This window comes from Echiichthys vipera (assembly GCF_963691815.1).
Source record: "Echiichthys vipera genome assembly, chromosome: 14".
NCBI lineage: Eukaryota > Metazoa > Chordata > Actinopteri > Perciformes > Trachinidae > Echiichthys > Echiichthys vipera.
The window spans coordinates 27142682-27166134 of record NC_139839.1 but is presented as its reverse complement, the minus strand read 5'-3'; the positions used below and the strand labels follow the sequence as shown (position 1 = coordinate 27166134).

At 43.0% G+C, this 23453-nt stretch overlaps 1 protein-coding gene across 2 annotated transcripts in view; it reads left to right on the top strand.

The window, feature by feature from the left end:
* Positions 1–23453, top strand: part of ntm (neurotrimin) — a gene marked incomplete at both ends in the record, with an annotated part of 681284 nt that overhangs the window by 646292 nt on the left and 11539 nt on the right. The gene's annotated exons all lie outside the window — the stretch shown is intronic.

Genomic DNA, 23453 nt, shown 5'->3' with positions numbered 1-23453 from the left:
TTGTTTAGGGATTACTGTAACAATCTTAAATTAGTGTGAAGTGAGATTTTGAAACCATAGGAGACACATTGCTACATTTACGCGTTGATAAATTTATTTGGTAAACAATTGTTTGCCTTCTAGGTAAGAATGTAAACACTTTTACTTTATCAAATCTTAAAAAAATGAAGGAAATAGGGTTTGTTTCACTAAAATACGCACAAACAGCAATCACTGAACTGACTGAAATAGGCGACATCAAGGTTATTCAATTCATTTGGAATTGAGGCAAGTTGTTGAGAATGATCCAAAATGAGGGGCCATAAAAATATGAGCATCATATTAATGGATATTGTAAAACAGCGCAGCGACATAGGAGTACATATATTGTCTTTATTTTATCAATGTAAATATTAGCCATAGTTCGGTTCATATCACGGTAAATGGGGGGGGGGGGCTACTCTGTGTGAGCGACTCCTGACATAGCTCAGCGTTTGCGTGTTTTACCGTGAAGTCATCTTTTACGTTTTGTTTGTCGAGATGTTGAGTGAAAACGCTCTCTACCTAGCCTATTTATGGCTAATGATCGCTAATCTAAAGCTTGTAAATGGACTTTGCGTACAACCAGTGCGGTCTCTCACCGCAGCTCCAGGTAGGCGCACCTACTAACGGAACTACCTAATGGAGCTGAGACACCAGCCGGGAACCGATGGATCCCTCCATACAAACAGCATTCCACTTGAAATACTCCGGGGGCACAAGCGAAAGCGGATACGAAGGAAAAGAGGCTCGAGAGGTGGGATACGGAACAGATTAAGGAGTAGAGGCAGTCGGCTACTGTTACCAGCCATAACCCTTTCGAACGTCAGATCACTACGGAACAAGGTCGAGGAACTTTCCACACTCATACAGATACAACCTGGATTATCGGCAAACCAGTCTCTTTTGCTTTACCGAGACATGGCTTACTGAGGATACAAACTTCGAGCTAGATGGTTTTACCATCATTCGCTTTGACAGAGATGCGATAAAAACACAGAAGTCAATTGGGGGCGGGCTCTGCATGGCTGTCAATGACAAGTGGGCGACACTACGTTGCGGGAGACTGTGTCCTGCAAACTCTACGAGACAATGACTGTGTCTTTTAGACCACACTATCTACCCCGGGAATTTTCCCAGATCACTGTCATTTTAGTATATGTTCCAGGGCCCGACTTCAATCTAGCCGTTGAACACAAAGCTGAGAGCTATAACAGAGCTGTCAATCTGACTGGAGACCAACCAGTGTTAAATCTGTGTGACTTTAACAGGTGCGATATCACCTCCTACCTGCCAAACTTAGAGCAACATGTCACAATCCCCACCAGAATGCAGAATATATAAGATTTATGTTTCAATAATATCCCAGACGCCTATATTTCAAAATCACGCCCACCCCTTGGCCGTTCTGATCACAATGTTATTTTGTTACTGCCAAGATACAGGTCACGATTGAAAACAGGGGAACCCATAACACAACACGTTAGAGTCTGGAATAAAGAGGCAGCTGAATCCCTAAGGGGGTGTTTTGAAATAACAGACTGGGATTTGTTTTTTAACAACAGTGACAATGATTTTAACTTTTTAACAGACCTACTTACCTCCTAGATTCTATTTTGTGAGGATACTGTAACACCCACCAAACAAATAAGCATCTTCCCAAACAATAAAAAATGGGTTAACAAGGACATGAAAATCTGCCTGGTCCAGAAGAAGAAGGCCTTCCCGGAAGGAGATAAACCCAGGGTGAGGGAACTGGAGAAGGAGTTTAGGAGGAAGGCCAAGTTGGCTAAAATTGCCTATAAAAACAAGGTGGAGCAGAAATTAATTTCTGAGAATGCGAGGGAAGCATGGCAAGGCTTGAACATCATGATGGCCAGAACACCCAAACCTGCAGAGACTGCCTGCCCGGATCCAACTCTGGCAGAGAAATTAAATGTCTTCTTCACCCGCTTCAATGGGGACAGCACAACATCCACCTGGGCCCCCCTAGCCACTAGCTCCAGTCTCCAATCCCTCCTTATATATGAACAGCTGGTGACCTCCACACTGCGCAGAGTCAACCCACACAAGGCCTCTGGCCCTGACAGGCTTAGAGGTAGGGCACTAAAGGAATGCCCCACTCAGCTAAGTGGCATTCTCACCAGGCTGTTCCAACACCTACTGGACTCTGGCTATGTCCCTGACCAGTGGAGGGAAACCACCATCATTCCCATCCCCAAAAAGGCACCTGCTAAGGCCCTAAAAGACTACAGACCAGTGGCACTAACATCTGTGCTGTGCAAATGTATGGAGAAGGTGGTCTGTAACCTCCTATCAGGCATGGTGTCAGACAAGCTGGACCCATTCCAATTTGCCTACAGGGCAAGACGTGGTGTGGAGGATGCAAGCCTCACACTTTTAGACACTGTCACCAAAAACCTGGACTCAGCACACCCACACACCTGGATTTTATTCATGGACTTTTCCTAAGCTTTTAACACAGTGAGCATCGACAAACTTTTACATCACCTATCAGATCTTCAGGTTCACCCAACACTGACCCTGTGGATTAAACATTTTCTGCTGGACAGACCACAACAGGTGTCTTTTAATGGGGTTAAATCAACAAAGCTCATTTTAAACTCTGGACTCCCGCAAGGCTGTGTTTTATCCCCAATCCTCTTTTTGGTGTACACAAACAACATCCAGTGTAACAGTGAGGGTATGGCACTTTTTAAATATGCAGATGACATTGCCTTGGTTGCACACATGTCCCACATTGATGCCCTAGCCCAATACCAGCAGGCAGTGGACAAGCTGTCTGATACTTTTGTTGAGCTCTCCTTAGAGCTCATCATAGAAAAAACAAAGGAGCTATGCTGTGGGCACAGAAATACACCTCCCTGTCCTTTTCACAACACACCAATACAATATTCAAGAAAGCACAACAACGTCTTCATCTGCTCAGGAAACTCAGGACGTTTCAGGTCAGCAAGGACGTGCTAACTTTGGTCTACCGCTCCCTCATTGAATCAGTTCTCACTTTTAATATATCTTCCTGGTACAACCAACTCACCATCAAGCACAAAACAAGACTCTCCTGGATAGTATACCATGCTGCCAAAATAACTGGTTCCCCCCATACCCCCCTATCTGAGCTGTACAGTCGCTCAGTGATCAGGAAAGCCAACTTGATCACAGAGAAGCACTCTCACCCCCCCCCCCCCCCCCCCATCACTCCTTACAGCTACTACCATCAGGCAGGCGTTTCAATGTACCACTGGAAGAACATTTACAAGAAATCCTTCATCCCTTCTGCAATAGCCATACTGAACAACACAAAATTACTACCACAGCTGATACCTCAACACCCCATGTGTTGTCCTTATATGTCTGTGTGAATGTTTCTTTGGATTGGAGCCTTGTCTAAGAAAATTTTCTGTAACCCTTGTGTAACAGACAATAAAGTATTATCTTATCGTATCTTATAGGCCTCAAAGAGTAACAACATGTCAAAAAACAATACTCAAGTAAAGGACAAGAGAGTCAAACTTGTCCTTTAGTCCAATAATTGAGTGTAAACCTCCGGTTACGATTATTGGACTAAAGGACAAGTTTGAGGCTCTTGTCCTTTACTTGAGTACTTTATTACTCTACTCCACTACATTTATCTGATTATTTCAGTTAGAAGTTACTTTACCAGGCTTATAAGTGCATATGAAGCATTAGTTTATTCATCAAAAACTGGACGGACAAAAATGAACCTAACATAAATGCCGAGTAGCATGATTTTTCTGAAAATGCCTTCTCAGCTTCTGCTCTTTACACACCGATATGGCGGCTGAACTCAGGCTTCACAGAGACAGAAACAAAAACTTCTCTGTCCATTCTCTGGTGAACTGACGGTTTTCTGTGACAACTTTTCTTTTTTTTTAGAGTAGAAAGAGACATTGATGTGGTTATTTAACCATGGATTTGACCAGACAGAAACGATTGAGAACAACAACAGAGCGGAGCTTATAAACCCACAAAGAAGAGCGTAGTAGGAGCGTAGTAGGAGCGTTAGTAGCGTTGTGGTTGCGCGCCTACAGGGAGCGCGTGGAGCAAGTCTCCCAGCACGCTGGGATTTGGCGCTGAAATGGATACGAGAGAGGACAGCGGTTGTGAAGGCTTACGCTAAGTTTCACCTCATAAACCGAACGGTAAACACTTGTCCCGAACCGTGACGAGTGTACCGAACAGGACGGATTTTTTTATAAACCGTTCCACCCCTAATGTTTGTTGTTGTTTACCTGAACTCTGTACGTGGATGTTACGTAAACCCGTACATGACGTAAGCCAGAGTGAGCAGATCAGAGCACACTTTAGTGTTTTTACCCCTTTAAACAGAAACACAACAGTGGAGCGTTATTAAGATTTACACTATGGAGGGTCCAGAGTCGCCGTCTAAATGAAAGGTACAACTGATAAAATATTTTGTCGTTTTTACCCGCAAGCGTTGTAAACAGGGCCTAAGATGAGAACGCAGTACACTTCTTCACCTTACCGTGAATTCACACCAAAAGCGATGGAGGCGATTAAATCGCCCGGAAAGCGAGTATCGTGTCGCTTGCTCACATTTGTCACATTTTTGATCATCGCTTCATTCGCGTCTATCATAGGTAGTAGACAAGTAGACAGCCTACACTGCTGTTCTGCTAAATGGACGTTATGCTAGTGCTAACCAGGGGTCTGAACGCTTTTAGAAGAACAGAAATGAGCTCTCAGATGAAGTGTGTGGCTCTTAAAAGAGCAGTTGTGTTGTAGTGAGATCAGGCCGTCAGTGATTTAACCTCCGTAGCTGTGCAGGCTGCTGCCCAGTCTCCGGTAGATCAGACCGGGATTGCTTCATTGCATTGCTCTTATCGCTCTTATCGCTCAGAACAAGTCGCCCAAAGCGTGTCAATGAATGTTACTCTTGAAGGTATTGTGATATTAATGCCACTAGTGTTAAAATGTGCTGAAAAAGATTAGAACATCTTTAATTTTCAGTTGTGGCCCTTTTTTATATCAATCAATATTATACAATATATGATAAATGGTTGATTGATGATGTACTTTCCTGCAACCCAAATATATTAAGGGTTGCCATTTGGACACATATGAAATATTTTTTTCTGTTCCTTTTACTTAGGCCAGACACAGCACTAGGAGAAAATAAGTGAATTCATGACGCCAAAAGTAGAACCATATGATTGACATTATGATACGATGGAAAGCATATTTGAAGAATTGTCGTGGAATGGATCATAGTTGGGGATGGTCATAATATTTTCATTAAATTTCTTTTCCACATAAGTAGAGTGCCATCCCCTCTCGGCCCAGGAATTGAATGGATCTGAATAAAAGTTCCATCACGGTCCTGGCAGTCTTTTGATCCCCAGCTGCTAAATCAGAAAGCATAGCACTGATAGGAGTTGCTTTCAGTGCATGCAGTGAATCAGAATGCAGGACGGACAGATCGTGTTGGGCAAACTTTTCTCTCGCATTCCAATTGCAAAGCCGCCCCTAGCAACTGAGCTGTCACTATGAGAGTGCACTAATCCCTTCACACACTGTTTCTGAGACAGAATCCAACCATCACCATTTTTCAAAACATCTTCGTTAATGATCTCTCAAAACTTTCCGAGCCGAATCTCCTTCTCGGAAAGTTGAGATTTCATTGAAAGGGCGCCTCGTCGCTGGCACCGGGGGCCCTGGTCAAGGTAACGGGCTGATGTTTCCCGCAGCCCCCGCTGCCGCCGTCTCCTGACGGTAGCTGCAAAACTGTTGCTGAGCTGCTAATGCTAGCTGGAATCTCTTCTGTAGTAGGAGGATGAATGTTGTTGTCCTCCTCCTTGGTGATATTCGTTTTCTTTTAGTTTTTTTTTTCAAATAGGCCAATTAACGTTTCTTGTGAAAAATCGAATATTCTTTTCTGTTGTTTTACTCCATGGTTGTTGTCACTCGCCATTGTTGTTCACTATGATTCGTTTGAATATGCTGAAGCTGCTTCCTGGTGAGGGAGTCCCCTCCACAAACCTTTTTTTAAGATGTATTTTCCCACACAGTCCCATAACTTTATTTACACATAATTTATAGGTATTATATGTTTACATAGGTTGATTATTTTTTAAATATTTATTTCAAACATTTAAGTTTATAGCGATGGTTCATGTCTGTGTGAATGGGTGAATGTGACAAGTAGTGTGAAAACACCTTGAGTAGTTAGAAGACTAGAACGGAGCTATATAAGTAAAGTCAATTTACTGACTTTACTGTGGCTTGGTGGCAGAGTGGGTCGTCCTCTGTTCGAGAGATTGGTGGTTTGATCCCCATCTCCCCCCGGTCCACATGTCGAAGTGTCCTTGGGTAAGACACTGAACCCTGAATTGCTCCCCGTGCTGCGCATGGGTGTGTAAATGTGGTGTGAATGGTTAGATCAGATTAGATGGTATGTAGATGTCCACTGCCATCAGTGTGAATGTCTGTGTGAATGGGTGAATGTGACAGACACTGTGAAGCGCCTTGAGTAGTCAGATGACTAGAAAGGCGCTATATAAGTACAAGTCCATTTTACCATTTTTTTTTTTTTTTTTTTTTTTTTTTACCAATTTACCATATTAACTGTGTCAGATTAGTTCTCTCAACCAAAGAGCTCAAATGATGCATTTAAGTACCCAATCCGTAATTAAAGTCTAAGGTAAATAGCAGTCCCAACAATGTCTTGCACCCCGTCTTTTAGGTTCTCAGCAACCATACTGTACGTTGATTTTGCATTGCATATCTTTCTGTTCCTAAAACAGGCTTTCTGAACACATAGTCAGCTGTGTCTTTGCTTCGTCATCTCAGCCAGGGATAAACACGGTGGATCCTTTATCCTGGCCTGCCAGCATGAAAAGCTGTTGAAGACACCATTGACACCTGTCAGTTCATGAACATATTGCAATATTTCATTGGTTATCAATAAAAATGTATTGGGTGGATGAATGACTTTAGCAAACTTTCTCTTTCAGTATATGTGGAATAAATATTTTTGAATTTCCCATGCACTGTTTTGAAGGACATGCTTCAAAATGAAATTAATTAATTAGTAACTATGTTTCTGTTACTGTATGACCCCTCCAACATCCCCAAGATGGGTTCAATGGCCTCTGTATATCACTGATTACATTTTCTATACCCTGCTTTAGAACCAAAAGATCACTCCAGTTATTGCCAACACCAAAAAGTCAAGGCAGTGCCATCTGACTTCTTTTTCTTAAGGGAAAGGGTCAAGAAAATCTCAGCTCTGTTGTCTTCGCTGTCCTTCAGTCAAGTCTAGGTGCTGAAAGGTCATTGAATGTACTTTTAGCCTACTGCTGCACTTTGGCATAAAGGTGCAAAATATGATTGATTCTTAGAGTGTAAAAAAAATTATGATTTGACATTTATCTATTTTTATTATTTTTATTTTATTCTATTGGATACTTGAAAGGTGTGTTTCCATTAGGGTCGAATACCTGGAGTGAGACCAGTCTATCTTGCTGAAATGCCCCTAATTTGCATGGGAGTCTCTCAAGCGGCCATTTGTTTACCCTGTCGGGGATCAGGACCATTTTTCTCCTCTAAAAGAAGTCCGGTTGCTGATTGGATGTAGCTCTCAGCAGGAAGTGATGTGTGGTAGTACAGATGCCACAACAACACAGTGAAGTAGAGTAGACACTTTTATCCAGTGGTGTAGAAGAACACAACACAGAAAAGGATCTTTGCACATGCTTGTTAAAATGAGTGCCGCAGCGGCCATGTTGGATTCTGACCTGTGACCTTGCTGCATGCTCTCTCTCTCTATTTCTCTCTCTCTCTCTCTACCATTTGCACACAAACGCAAACACACATACACACCTTACTGCAAGCGTGGTGACAGTCTTTCGGTCAACACACAAGGCGGAGTGTTTTCTTTCATGTTCAACATAAGTTGACGTGAATCATACAGGCCGCCTTAAATCAAACTGCAACTATTCTGTATTTCCCTTGAGAGAGAACGGCACGCCGCTGTATCACTGATCAGCTGATCACCGTTCGAAACCCATTCAGAGTGATACGTCACCTCCGGAGTCTCGTAAATCTCTCTGGGGCCTTTTTTATTTGAGAGGGAATGGCCTGAAACCTTCCGAGCGGCGACATTTCACCCTAATGGAAATGCACCTATAGCTTAGCATCACTAGACTAATTTGCAAATGCATGTTTGGTCCGGAATATTTCAGTTATTTTTTTATGTTATGTTGTGTTATCAAAAATGCCTCTGGACAAAAGTAGATAGACCTACATCCAATTGGATCAACAAAATGTGACCTACATGTAATTCAGAGCAACAAAACGACATAGCGTTGAGTGACACATGCAAGTTTAAGCAGTGTTTGGTCCATTTTGAAGCAGGAAAAAAATTTGGGTGGGTCACAAACTTTCTCATATAACCGCTTAACAATACACCAAAATGTGTTCCTGAAAATATAGGAAATAGGCGATACAGTAACAGAATCCTGATTCATATTTGTTCAGCACTGCCTGGTTTGGCAGTTTGATCTGATATCTGTAAGCCTGGTAATTCGCGCTGTATATAGAATGACCGTTCAATAACTATACTGCATGAGGCTCCTCTGTCAGTTATCACTTAAACCCGCCCCACATGAGAAAAGCATCATATAGCAGCTGGAAGAATGGCTTGATGAAGAGATGAAGTGTTTAACAGCAGGGAGTCAGGAGTGGGCACAGCTGAATCATTGAAAGCAGTGATGCATTATGTCTCTGGAGAATTCTGGCTGCTGCTTTATGTGGATAAACATAACATCTGTGCATTAGAAACCATTCTGTCTCATTGGAGCTGTTGTGTTTCACCTTACACATTTATTGTATGCTTTTAAACTTTATCAGTATTTTGGATTGACATTGACATTGGTATACAAGCGTCACCCTTCAGGGCTAAAAGATGAAGTGAAAGGACACTTGAGGCTGGCTCAAAAAACAGGTCAAACCATGTAGACCCCAATGTCATAATTTCCACATTCACAGCAGAAATAACCTGTTGAAGGATAAGGGTAGTATTTTCATTGTCATTCCAGAACATTTATACATTACCAGGAACAAAATGCAGTTCTCAGGTCCCAGTACAGGTAATGAAAACAACACTGAAATATAGACGAATTCAGCGAGCTGTTTGTTTCGCCATCTAGCCACCGCAGTAATGGCGGCGACATCTCCCTCCAGTATGCGCGCGCTTGAATGGGAGCTGTCATTAGAAGTGAACCTTTTCTACTTTTACCTGTACTTTTTTATTCAATTCAATTCAATTCAATTCAATTCAATTTTATTTATTTTATGCAGCATTACTTTTGACAACGATGTCTAGGAAGTCAGGATGAACCTGTGCAATTCTCTGCTGCTCCAACAGCATTGGGAAACTTCAACTTTGGAAACCTTTACCTCATGAAGAGTGCCCCTGTCTGAGGCCGTACGGTCTACATGGATTCAAACCTTTACCTCATGAAGAGTGCCCCTTTCTGAGGCCGTATGGTCTACATCGATTCCAACCTTTACCTCATGAAGCGTGCCCCTGTCTGAGGCCGTACGTTCTACATCATACAGATGTGTGTGTGTATATTTTGATTTGCACTGTCAAAGCACTTTGTAAGCTGCTGTTTTTAAAGGTGCTATACAAATAAAGTAGTTATTATTATTATTATTATTATTACTATTATTTCAATTCAATTTAATTTTAGAGGGTAGGTACTGTATAGACCACACTCTATGACTTATTTATGATTTACATAGACCCAACAATTCCCCCATTGAGGGGATTTATTAGACTTATGATAGTATATATGACTAACAGTTCTAAAAAATAGCCAGAAGCGTCATGCAGGACCACAGCAGCAGGCACCACCATGATCAGCAGAGACCTGCAAGACGACCAAGCACAAACTACTCCGGGGAAGAAGTTGAATTAGTAACATGCATTGATGAGACATGTATGATACAGACGGAAAGGAGAGAAGCTCAGAGTATAAGGAACAGGATTATCCCCCGGCAGACTAGGCCTATAGCAGCACCATTAAGCACAACAAATCAGCTTAAATTCCAATAAGAACATAGCTAAGGGATCGTAAGCCCTAACTATAAGCGGAAAGAGGAGAGGAAAGAGGAAAGGTTTAAGTTTACTTTTAAAAATGGCTGCCTCCCGAACAACACTTGGGAGTTGGTTCCATAGGAGAGGAGCTTGGTAGCTGAAGGCTCTGCCTCCCATTCTACTTTTGGAGACTCTAGGAAAGACAAGTAGCCCTGCATTCTCAGAGCGTAGCAATTTAATTCGGGTAATACGGTACTATGAGCTCTTTAAGATACGACGGAGTCTGACCAATAAGAGCTTTGTACTGTAAGGATTTTAAATTCTATTCTAGATTTTACAGGTAGCCAGTGCAAAGAAGCTAATGCAGGAGGAATATGTTCTCTTTGATATGTTTTAGTCAGTACACGAGCTGCAGCATTTCGGACCAACTTGAGACTCATAACAGACTTATTGGAGCAGCCTGATAATAAGGAGTTACAATAGTTCAGCCTAGAAGTAACAAATGCATGGACAATTTTTTCTGCATCTTTCTGAGGCACAATGTTCCTAATTTTCGCAATATTACGCAGGTGAAAATATGCAGTCATTGTCGTTAATTTTATGTGAGAATCGAAGGACATATCCTGATCAAAAATAGCACCCAGATTCCTTACTGTTGTGCTGGAGGACAACACAACATCATCCAGAGTAACAATATCTTTAGCTCTTGAGGTTCGGAGGCCTTTGCTGCAGCACCCATGCGGGAAACTACGGAGGGAAACAAAGAAACAATAATTAACAAATAAACAACACAGAGCGAAAATGCAGATATGAACGAGAAAAAACGGGAGCCAACCGATGAGAGTTACCAGGTTAATAAGAACAACAGTCCGGCGCTGCATGTGTGTCACCTTTGGCTTTTTAGGGCGCACTCACACTGTCCTTACGCACCGGGCCAAAACCGTTTTTTCAGCTAAAGCCTAGTGCGTTTGAGCAGTGTGATTGCACCCGCTCCGAGCGTAACTGCAAACAGCGGGCTGTCCACGGCCCGCCTGAGAGAGGTGGGCTTTTGTAGTTTGCACATGTACGAGCCTACGACGGTTCTGACGTAATTTATGTGCGCCTGTTCGGACATAGAAAATAGAAGTACGGACCATGCGCGGATATTTAACAACAACAACAATGGCAGCGAAAGGTTCACATTGGTTTGATGCGGAGGTGGAGTGTTTACTGCAGATTTGGTCGGATGAAAATATTCAAAAACAGTCGGAGAAGACTCACAAAAACTCAGAGGTCTATGGAAAGATTTGTAAACAAAGCGACGCATTGCGATGACGTCAATCAATGCGTGTGACGTGTTACGGCGTGATGACGTATGGACAGCAAGAAGCATTTGCACGAGGCCAGGGCAGTGTGAGTACAAACGGGCCTGGGGCGCGGGGGGAGAGGGAGGGGGGACAAGTACCCTAATGCCCGGGGCGCGGTGCAGATGGACAGTGTGAGTGCGCCCTTATACCCCTGGAGGTGATCAGCGTAACTAGCTGCAGCTGGGCTGGAACCACGCTTACCTGTTCGGAACCAAACCAACACACAGGGGAGACACATGCAGGGAAAAACAGACAGAGGGAGACAAACTCACACAACAGGAAGAGAGGAGGGACTGACAGAGAACAGAATCCTAACAGTACCCCCCACTCAACGAGCGCCTCCAGGCGCTCCACCGGGCCTTCCCGGATGAGCCCGGTAGAAGTCCCTGATGAGAGACGGGTTGAGGATCAGAGATCAAGAGACCCAGCTCCTCTCCTCAGGACCATATCCCTCCCAGATACTGGAAGCTGCGCCCTCTGCGTCGCACCTCCAAAATCGAACTGGCCGTGAATGCCGGATGGCCATCCACGATTCGGGGGGTGGTGGGGCGACGGTAGGCAGGCACAGCGTGCTGGTGGATACTGGTTTCAGCTGGGAGACGTTGAATGTAGGATGAACCTTGAAGGACTGGGAGCTTCAGACGAACCGCACTGGGGTTGATGATGGTCTCGACCTCGAAGGGACCAATGAAATGGGGAGCGAGTTTTCTGGACATTCAGGGGAATATCGTGGGTGTTTAACCATATCTTCTGACCAGGTCTGTACTTGGGAGCAGGGATACGACAGCGATCGGCCATCCTGCGGTTCTGGAAGCCCGACGATAAACTGACCCTGGCTCCCAAAGCCTGACAGAAGGCTTTCCAGACACGGGAGGTGAACTGGGGACCCAGGTCCGACACAATGTCCAAAGGGATCCCATGGAGCCGGAAGACATGGTCCTCTAACAGGAATGCCGTCTCCATGGCAGATGGCAGTTTAGGCAAGGGAACGAAGTGAACCAGGCACTGGAATAGGGCAGAGAAGACCTGCTGGAGGGCGATGAGAGGCCTCTCCCCGGGCGCAGACGATGCAGGCCAGGACAAACTCCCGGGTATCCGTACCCATGGTCTTCCACCAGAAGTGACGGCATAGGAGTGACAGGGTCCCGGGATGACAGGCAAGACGAGAAGAATGCCCCCACTGGAGCATGTGGGAGCAAACACTGGCAGGAAAAAAAACAGACGCCGGGATCGGTGCGTTGAGCTTGTCTAACTGTAGACTCAATCTCCTAGGTTAGTGCAGCCATAACACAAGACGCGGGAATGATGTGATCCAAACCGGTCTCCTCCTCCTCGGCAGGTCCAAACTGACGAGAGAGGGCGTCCGTTTTTATATTCTTGCTGCCAGGAATGTAGGTCAACGAGAAATTGAATCTTCCAAAAAACAATGCACACCAGGCTTGACAGGAATTTAGTCTCTTAGCCGTCTGGATGTATGACAGGTTCTTGTGATCAGTCCAAACCACGAATGGAATCTCTGCCCCCTCCAACCAGTGTTGCCACTCCTCCAAAGTTTCCTACGTCATAGTTTCTCTCAGCGGGGGACAGCTTCTTGGAGAAGAATGCGCACGGATGAACCTTGTTGTCAGAAACGGCTCGCTGAGATGGAACCGCCCCTATTCCCAGATCCGAGGCATCCACCTCCAAGATGAACTGACTAGCGGAATCGGCCGAACCAGCACAGGGGCGGACGTGAAGCGTTTCTTCAGGGTCAGAAACGTGCCATTAGTGGCTGAAGACCAGACAAAGGGAGTTGTGGGGGATGTCAATCTGCTCATAGGCGACACTACCTAGCTGTAGTTACGGATAAAGTGACGGTAGAAATTGGCAAAACCCAGAAACTGCTGTCGTTGCTTCCTGGAGGTAGGCGTCGACCATTCTGTCACTGTTCACCGCTGTAACCTTAGCAGAATCCGCCCTAACCTGTCCGCTCTCCACGATGTACCCCAAAAAAGTCATTGAGGAGACGTGGAATTCACATTTCTCCGCCTTGACAAATAATCGATTCTCCTGTAGGCGCTGGAGAACCTAGCAGACGTGATCCACATGTTCAGACAAGTCCTTGTAAAAAATCGAAATGGCATCCAGGTAGACAAAGACTGATCGATTCATATACTTGTTCTTGACAGTAATGTTGTTAAGACCGCTGTAATCAATACAGGGGCGTAACAACTTGTCTTTCTTGGCCACAAAGAAAAATCCTGATCATTCGTCCTTCTTCCTGAGGAAGAAGGACGAATGATCCCGGATCTAAATGAGTCATTGATGTAAGTCTCCCTAGCCTCATGGTTCGGGTCTTGACAGATTATAAAGACGACTGGTAGGAAAAGTAGACCCGGGCAACAACTCAATGGGACAATCATAGGGACGGTGAGGTGCTAGGGATAACGCCTTAGCCTTGCTAAATACCTCGGCGAGGTCATGGTAAACCGGTGGCATGGAAGACAAATCTGGAGGTTCTGGCAACGAGGGTCTGGGGTCACTGGGGCACCTAGGAGGAGCTGAACGAAGACAGGAAGAATGAAAACTGCTGCTCCAGCTCACAACCCTGCCTGTTACCAAGTAAATAACAGGGTTGTGAGTGAGAAGCCAGGGAAGACCAAGAACCACGGTAGCATTAGTGGACGGCATAATGTGAAAGGCAATGGTTTCTGAATGATTACTGGCAAGGGACATGGTCAAAGGAATAGTCTCCACAGAGATCTGTGCAAGCTCCCCACCACTGAGTCCATTAACCACCAACGGAGTGTCTAGCTGTACTGTAGGGAACTGACTGGTTCCCACCAACTCGGAGTCGATAATGTTGGTGTCCGCCCCTGAGTCGATTAGAGCTTGGAGGGAGAAATCTCTACCATCACAACTCAAAACGAAGTCCAAATTAACACGCTTATGGGGAATAGCAGGAACAACAGATCGACTCACCAGAACGCCGTCTGCGACTGGTGAGTCTGATCGTTTAACCTGAGCGGACACGTGGCCAACTGGTGATTGGGAGCTCCACAGTAAATTCATAGTCTACCCCTAAAACGCCGTTGACGTTCGGTGGGTGGGTGTCAAATGGCTGCGACCTAACTGCATGGGTTCCTCCTGGAACAACGGTTCGGCGCTGTATGTGTGTCACCTCCGGCTTCTTATACCCCTGGAGGTGATCAGCGTAACTAGCTGCAGCTGGGTTGGAACCATGCCTACCTGTTCCGGACCAAACCAACACACAGGGGAGACACATGCAGTGAAAAACAGACAGAGGGAGACAAACTCACACAAAAGGAAGAGAAGAGGGACTGACAGAACAGAATCCTAACAGTTATGCCCCTTACCATATATGGTCTGTATGGAAGCTAGCCACGTTACCTGCGCAACATGCTCACGTTAGCTTTAACAGGTTAACTACCAATTAAACAGCATAAAAGCAGCTGAATTTACAGTTTACAGTTTTAGCCTGTGTGAAGCAGCATGACGCCTCAAATCAGGATTATTCTACGGAGACAAATCCCGGAAATATAAAGAAATCTCTAATACCAGACAACCCAGACGGTGGGCAGGGCTCAAGTCTAAATGCAAGGACTTCCTTATTTTATGCTTTGGTATTATTAAACATGATTATAAAACATTATAACTACATTCATAAGTCAGAAAAGTAAGAAAAGTATAAAAGGGCCTCTTTAATGACAATTGAATGAATGGATGATGTTAAAATGTATTTATTTTTTCATCTCACTGCTCAGGTGTTCTGGCTGAGAACATAAGAAAGTAAAAATAGGGCCTTATTAGGAAAAGCTTCTCATTTCCTTTTTTTCTCGAACAATAGTCTGTAAAAGTAACAGAGGGTGTTAATCCCATTTCAATATGATCATGAACCAAATTGGACTAGTGCACCTCAAAAAGGTTTTACAGGAGAGAAAGCGGTCTCCTTTTGTAAACCGTACTCTTAATTAGGCAAATAGTGAATTAGTGAGTTAAGCAGAGGAGAGAATGGTCTGACAGGCTTGACTGCTGGGCCACAGGGGGCGGCGCGTGTTACCAAGGCGTGGGACTGAACCACTCAGCTATCTTTGGGAACTATTGCTGTGAAATCTCATTAACTGGATACAGCAGCTGGTTTCATTGCTGCTTTAACTTCCTGGCTCTGATGTGAACAACAGAGCTGTTTTTTTCGGGGGTTTTCGGACCTCCTAAAGGTGCAATTTATTATAATTGGCTATAAATACCTTTTTATGTGGTAGGAGATTGAGGAAGCTTTGTCATCCATTGGTATATTAGTTTTACTTCACCGTGCTGGGCTGAAAACCTTCATGCAAGTGTCTTTATATTCTGGGTGGATTTTGCATGTTCTCCCTGTGCATGTGTGGGTTTTCTTTGAGTGCTCCAGTTGCCTTCCCCAGACCAAAGGTGAGGTTAATTATACACTCTTTACTGCCTGTAAATGGTAGTCTTTCTATATGCAACATGTCAAGGGTGTACATGTCTAAACTGTACCATAGATTGTTCAGGCTATCTTCATTCACTGTTCTTGATTATCAAAAGTAAAGCACTTTTATTCATATATAATCCAAATATGTATTAGTGTAGTGATTGTGTCTGAAACAAAGGAGGAAATCGGAGTATTGGAGTATAAGTATCAGTATGAGCGCTAAACTCCACGCACAGATGAGGGTCAGTTGGTGGATGGCTCCAAAAAAACAGGACTTTCACATCGGGGACTGGCGTTTATGTCCTGGAGGGACTAAGCCTAACTAAGATGATAGTTAACCAAGTCATTCTGGTCCCTTACCTTAACCTTCAACTTTTCTTGCCTAAACTTAACAGCCTTGAAAACAGATGTCTTCAGAAGAGCGTTGATTAGTGTGAATCTGAAGGGAATGCACAGTCAAGCAATAGAGACATGCAACACTTTGTCAGAACACAAAATCATGAAGAATAGCTTTACCAAACGACATACCACTCAACAGTAACCACAATGTTTTTTGCATGTTACTGCACAGACATCGATCTGGTAGGTTTGGTGTGTCATTAACCTCAAGGGCCACTTACCTTTTGCCATTTCACAGCTTTAAATATAATGTCATATTTCTCTATTTTGTTTTTAAATTGTCTCAATGGCTTATTTGATGAGTGTATTTGCCGAAAAAGACCCTGGGATGATTTTATACTGGAATTTCACTTCAAGGTCTAGATCATTTTCAGGTTTTCAGTGCATAATTGACTGAACTGTGTCAGAGACTCCTCAGCTCTGATTGGTTATTTTAGGTCACTCGTGGTGTAATGTATTCAGAGCACTCAGGGAGCAGCAGAGAGAGCTACAGATTTTCTGTCTCAAAGTGGACACAGCATATAGTGATATTTATAAAAAAGCTTCACTTTCAGCTGTAATGTCTGATAAATGTGGACTACAAGCTACATTCATACAACATGTAGGTGGCTCACCACCCTAGGGTGCCCACCATGTGTTACATCAATGATTCAAATGGCGTTTCCATGTACCTCTCTTGCATCGTTTATAGTCTTTCATGGTGTACTGTCCAAAACAGCAAAAGCCTTAAAACTAATTTTTTCCAGCAACAGATCAGATCTCAAACTCTGATCTCTGTGGGCATCTGTATACAATGAGATAGCTGCGGAGGTGTGTGTGTGTCCCTTTGTTTGTGCAGCATGTGGCTACACTTCCTGAGTTTTTGTGCAACACCAAAGTGATTGAGAATCTTTATGTAAAACAAACCGTTTTTCAGAGCAGCAGGGCCTGACAAAGGCATTCTTTATTCTGTGCTCATCTCAGTACACGTGATCAGAATGTATGCAGTGACTGGTCGCTCATGTTTGTTTATCAGTTTAAAGGCCATATCTGAGAAAGTACATTGAAATTCATAGTGAAGACTTTTTTTAGCAGGCACCAACAAAACTACAATTCCGGGATGTCTGTTGTTTTTTAGTATAGTGTGGAATGAAAATATAAATAGACTAGCATTAGCTTGAGAGGCTGTCGTTTTGATTATCCTATGCAGGACAAAAGACACCAGTGTTTCCATCTTTTTTGGTTGTTTATCTCTCCTATTGTTACCTCTTGATGTGCTGTATCCTAGCTGTTATTTCTTAGTTGCCTTCTTCATCGCGAGCCTGATAAGCCTGAATATACAGAGTCACACGGCACAGTAGTCACCCTGACTCAGAGAGCAGCAGAGCAGAGCAGAAATGGCCCAATACTTGCTGTAGTCCAACTTCTGTTCCAGAATCCCCCAGCTGCAGAGCAACTCTTCTCCAGCCCGGGGCCATTCAGTGTGAGCCCAGCTATTGCAAGCACTCCGGGTTGTTAAAAAGAGTGAATTAAATAAATAAAGATCCTGTGTGTGTGTGTGTGTGTGTGTGTGTGTGTGTGTGTGTGTGTGTGTGTGTGTGTGTGTGTGTGTGTCTGTGTGTGTGTGTCTGTGTGTGTGTGCATAAAGATTGATGATTTCAGGCTAGGGCTGGTGCTCTCACACAGCCGTGACCCAGCTCCCCCTCACCTTTGATAGATAGATGGCTTTAGGGGCTTGTGGTGGATCAGAAGTGATCCTCGGTATCTCCCACAGACCACACAACCTGACTGCAAAGTTTGTCAGACCAGGCGGCCAGCAGACACCCAGTGCATTAAGGCAGCCAGAATGAACATGTACATGATTGAATTTGGCCCAGGAGCAATAAAAGTTTTCCAGATTTGCAAAGGCCTGGATGCTTGGAAAGATTTATTTGAAGTTGATGGAGTTGGTAGTCATAGTAGATTTGTCCCTTTTTGACTCCATTGAAGGTGAAAGAAATAACTTAAATACTGTTATACCATATACATACATTTTCAATGCTAGCGGCAGTGTTAATTTTGACTCTTACTTAGTATAAGTCTCAGTGTTTTGATGAAAATGTATTTTAGTCATTTGATCTGAGTTTGTTTAAGTAAAAAAAACACGTTTTGCCAGTGAGATTTAACTTTCATTTTCCTGACAGATTTTTTAACTTCTATGTCTTCTAAGTATTCTGAAGCAACAGCTGCAGCTATCTTTGGTGTGTGAAGCATGGCCATTAAAGCATTAGCATAAAATTCACTGTTAGCCTGCTTGTTAGTGATGGGCAAAGTAGGCTTCCTGAAGCTTCATGAAGCATTAGATGTATTTGTTGAGTCCACTAGCTGGAGCTCTTGGTTTAATGAAAAAGGCTCAATGAATGGTGATTCAGTGTGTTTTAAGCCTTTGTTGAACTGAGAGCTTTATCTAGTGGAAATGAAGAAAATTGTTCATACAGTTTATTGAAATCTTATTTGCTCATCACTACAGTTTGTAGAAGGCTGTAATGGGTCACACACACAGTGCTGTGTCACTCTGCACTGCAGTAAACCAACAAAAACAACAACAATAATAATAAAAATAATAATAATAATAATAATAATAATAGCATGGATCGTTATAGTGACTTTCAAGGGACCCAAGGACACCCCTTATTGTTATTCCTAAATGCTGCTATTTCAACAGTTGGTCTTCTTACAGCCTATAAACATGGGACCAGCTAAAACATTACTAACCTTCTCATTATGTTGTATCCCAGCAAGTGACAGTTGTTACTGTCTCTTGTCTAGTTTTCGGTGGGATTTTAAATTAATTTAGAACGTGTTACATCATTTATACATTCATATACAACTTCTTCATGTATATACTGTATATATATATATATACATCTGTGTTGTATACATAACAGCAACATAACTATTTGACTACCATGCAAACATATATAGTACTCAAATGTTTGTTTGACTTTGTTCAGCAACAATAGTTAAAGGTTGACTATGTAGAATCTTTATTAAAAGCTTTATTTTTTTTTTAAAACGGGGCATTTTGAGGGGTACATAATGAAAATATTGCTTTTCCATGAAAAAAGCAATATAATTTTGTCTCTATTGTTGCAGCCAATAGCGTTGGGCGTTGCCGGCAAGGGTTATCTGTTGTTGGGTGCAGCTACTGTAGGCTGGCACTGGGTGAAATGGAGTTTGCCAATCCTGCAGCTGCTTCGGAGCCTCAGTGAAGGGGGCATTATTTGTCCCAGCAGCTGAGTGAGCGGAGACGGGCAAAAACCAGAGTCCATATAGGCCAAGCATTTACTCCATGGACTGAGAGAAAGGAGAGAAACTTCATTAAAACGCACGCCCAAATGGCTACGTTTCTCCTTGATCGCTAACATAATTTTCATCCTTACTTAGCTGGAACAGCTAACGCTAATGGTAACTGTCTAATCCTTGTTTTTATGGTGTGATTTGCCAGAGGGGATGGGTTCAAATAGGCTCAAACAGACTCTGGTGTCCTGTAGGCTACTGGGCTGGGTCTGACCAACCTAGCAACCCGACTGCTGGAATTTTTTTTTATTGTTGTAACTACGATCTTGAGACACTACATGGCGGTGTTCTGCTCATTCTCCACATTCAACCGTTAACATTGCTCTCGAAGACTTAATGTTACCAAAATGCATATTTTTTATTAAAAACCTGAATTATGGTTATGTCCGTCTTAGTCTGCTGTTATCCAAACCTCAGTTTTCCGCTAATGTATTGTATATTTAATTGTATTTTGGCAAACATATAAACTACACTTTCAAATTATGTTTGAGTCGTATGTTTGTTTTTACAACATAACTAAGAGTTCATTTGCAAGGTTGATTACATATTTTGCAACATAAAAGTATTCATCATGAATATTAATCACAGAACAGTTTAATTTTTAGGAATATTGATTGATTGATATTGAATTAAAAAAAAAAAACAAGATACAACTGTATTCCCTGTTCATCCATGTTCATTTGCAATGATGGTACCAAAGACAGATCTTTCTGATCTTTTCTTTTCAGCGGAAATGACCTCTGAAAAGAAAAGAGTGTGTTGTGGAGTCCTTTATTGCAGTGTCTGCAGCATGATGTATAGACTAATCTTATTCCAGGAATCAACTAATTGGACAGAGTTGTCAACTGATTGTTTTATTAAAGTGGAATGCAAATGTTCAATTCTCAAGAGGAGTGAATTCTTCAGCATCTTATATGATGTTATTTAATGTGCAGATTGACATATATACTGTATATTCTTCATAGCTTTATCACATACTGTATCCTTCACTTACACAGCTGCTTCTCTGATAGTCGAACTGAGATAATAAAGGACTCGAGAGATTAGGAGAAGCCATGGTTTTCATTTTACTTTGTATGATCAAATATATGCATGCTATTGACTGGTCAAATCTGAACCGTACTGTCACAACAGATTATCTTCGCTGGAAAACCTATTCAATAGAAGTAAAGCTGCCTTATTGCATAGCAGTAATACATGGAACCCTAAGCTACTGTATTTCTATGATTCTCTTTTCTGCTCACCCCTTTTATGTTTGTTTCCTTCAAAGAGGCTGATGCTGCAAAGGCACATTAAGAAATTCCTTACGCCAAAGACTGATAATCAGTGGAAAAAAACAACTTTATATTTATCTCGCATGGTGGCAGCAGCAGAGGCACAGTTTAAGACTCAAGCTGCAGCAACAACAACAGCAGTCGGTTGCTCTCCTTCACTGTCTTCTCCGTCATCTTTTAAATACGTGTTCTTTCTCAGTGTTTGTCTGAGTGATAAAAAGCATTCACAATTTCACTTCGACTTCCTTTCCCTCAAGACCACACTGGTAACACCATCTCCAGACCAACTCTCCCTTTGGTTATCACGCTTTTCTGTCCTTTAACAGCTCCTATCTGCCATTCTGATTCGATTTCTTCACCTCCCCTTGCCTGGATTCATCAATTCAAATCCTGCCTCACCATATCCCCTTGTACCCTCTCCTTAAATGCCTATATGCCTCAAGCATCTGCCTCAAGTTGTTCCCCTTGCCCTGCACACGAATATCTTTCTCTTTTTCCATTTTCTACCCCATGTTCTTCTTTGCCCTTGAGTTTGAGGATGGCATTTCAGGGACACAGATCTTCTGCAGGCCTCTCCTGAGACTCCCTGGCTCTTTTTGTTCTCTTCTCCCACCTTCTCCTGTCTGCTCTCCCCGATGTCCTGCCATGTCACCTTGATGGCACTGCACAGTCTGTCCCACTAATGACTTGGTCACAAACCCAGCAGTCCTCTTTAACAAAGAGAAATTAGAGAGGCAGCACACTTGAGAGTTAAGGTGAAAACTTGAAGAAATGGTAGAATATCAGCAGTCATGCTGCTGTAAATATTGTTTGTCTTTGTGGATTCTTTGTGGATTTCCAGGGTTTTGGAAGAGCTGTGTAGTGGGAACTGAAGTGTCCTATGAACTCTTTGTTTCTGCTGAGACAACATTTGTTCTCTCTGCTGTACACATAAAGACAAACACCATTCTTTGGCTCACGTTGTGTGTTGTTTCCAATGGTCTCGCATGCACAGTTGGATGGCTGCAGTAGCACATGAAGTGAGCACCCTGAAGTGTAACTATGAGAGGACAGGCTGACGACATAATAATGATTTATGACTTTCTTTATAATGCAGGATAACTTGACTCTGACTCACTTTCCATCAAAATGGGTTATGGTGCAGGAAGGGTAGCAACCCTTTGATGCTAAGCCAGTTGAGGTCTTGGAAGCTGGTGTATTTATGGAAGGTGTAAAAATACTATACAATCTTAATCTGATAGAGCATAATTGAATGGAAATTAACAATGATAAGCAAATGAGGCTCCAGGAAGCTTCATTAACCATTAGTTATATTTGTTGAGCTCACCAGATGAAGCTCTTGGTTTAAAGAAAAAGGCTAAATGAATGGTAATTCAGGGTTCATCCACAAAAAGTTCAACTCAAGAAATTTCTGCGTCCACACAAAACCAGTGAAACAGACTAAAAACGCTGAAGTAGAAGTAGGCCAGGCCTGGATGTGGTGCTGTAACTGCCACAGAAGTACACCAACAACGGAGAAGAAGAGACGGGGAGACGCTGTGGAGAATACAAACACCAGAGATCCTCTTCCCAGTACCAAAGCACTGACAGGCGGGCACTTTCCCGATAGATTTAGCGACTTTTCAGACTATCAGGGAAAAGGGAGAAATCTGTGTTCGGCCTAATTCATTCCCAAGCATGTGGCTCAGAGTCCAGTTCAGTAAACAGTCTCTGGGTCCGTCTCTCTCCTCTCACGCAGCAGCACTGTTGTTGTTATGTGACGCCGCAGGGTTAGAGGCCGGAGGTGGGGTGATGACACCATCCTTTAACAAAGTATGAGGTTTCAGCGTCCAGACACCACGGGGGGGCGTTCTCAGAATTTCCCACTTTGGGACCTGGTTTGAAAGATCCCATTTTCAGGCTCTGATAACGCTGCATGTGGATGGTCGGCCAAAACAATACTAAAGTTGTGCGGTTACAGGAAAATGCATCTCAGTGGGGACGGGCCCTTAGTGTGCTGTCAACCGTGTGTTGCACACAATTACAGCGCATTATGTTATATAGTTATACGAACAATAGATGAGGACAGCCTGTCAGGACATGATTAGCTAGCTCTTCTCACAAGAGAATAAGTGTAAAGTGTTTAATTTGGGCCTTTGCTTTTGTTGCTCACAGAGTTAGCATTAATTAATGATAAAATATTTGATTAGATGTTTGTTTGGATGTGCTAATAATTAGCAAGTATTTTGCTAACCTATAAACAGATCCATAAGGGAACAGCTCACCTGAACATGATTGATTTTGCAGTTTGCTTTTACAGACTCGCAGAGTTTTCTTTTTCCCCAACAGTGTGACATGCTGCTTTGATTAGTTACTGCAGAGCTAATGTAAAACTCAATCAGCCACTGGGCTGAGAAATCCTGACAGATCTTTTTTAATTCAGTAAGTCCACAACAGTTTAAATAACCACCTCACTCACTGAATATATGGCCTTTGCTATCTAATAGCCGCTCCGTCCGTTTTCCTACAAGCTTTACATAAAAGTGATAAAGGTGTAATACATT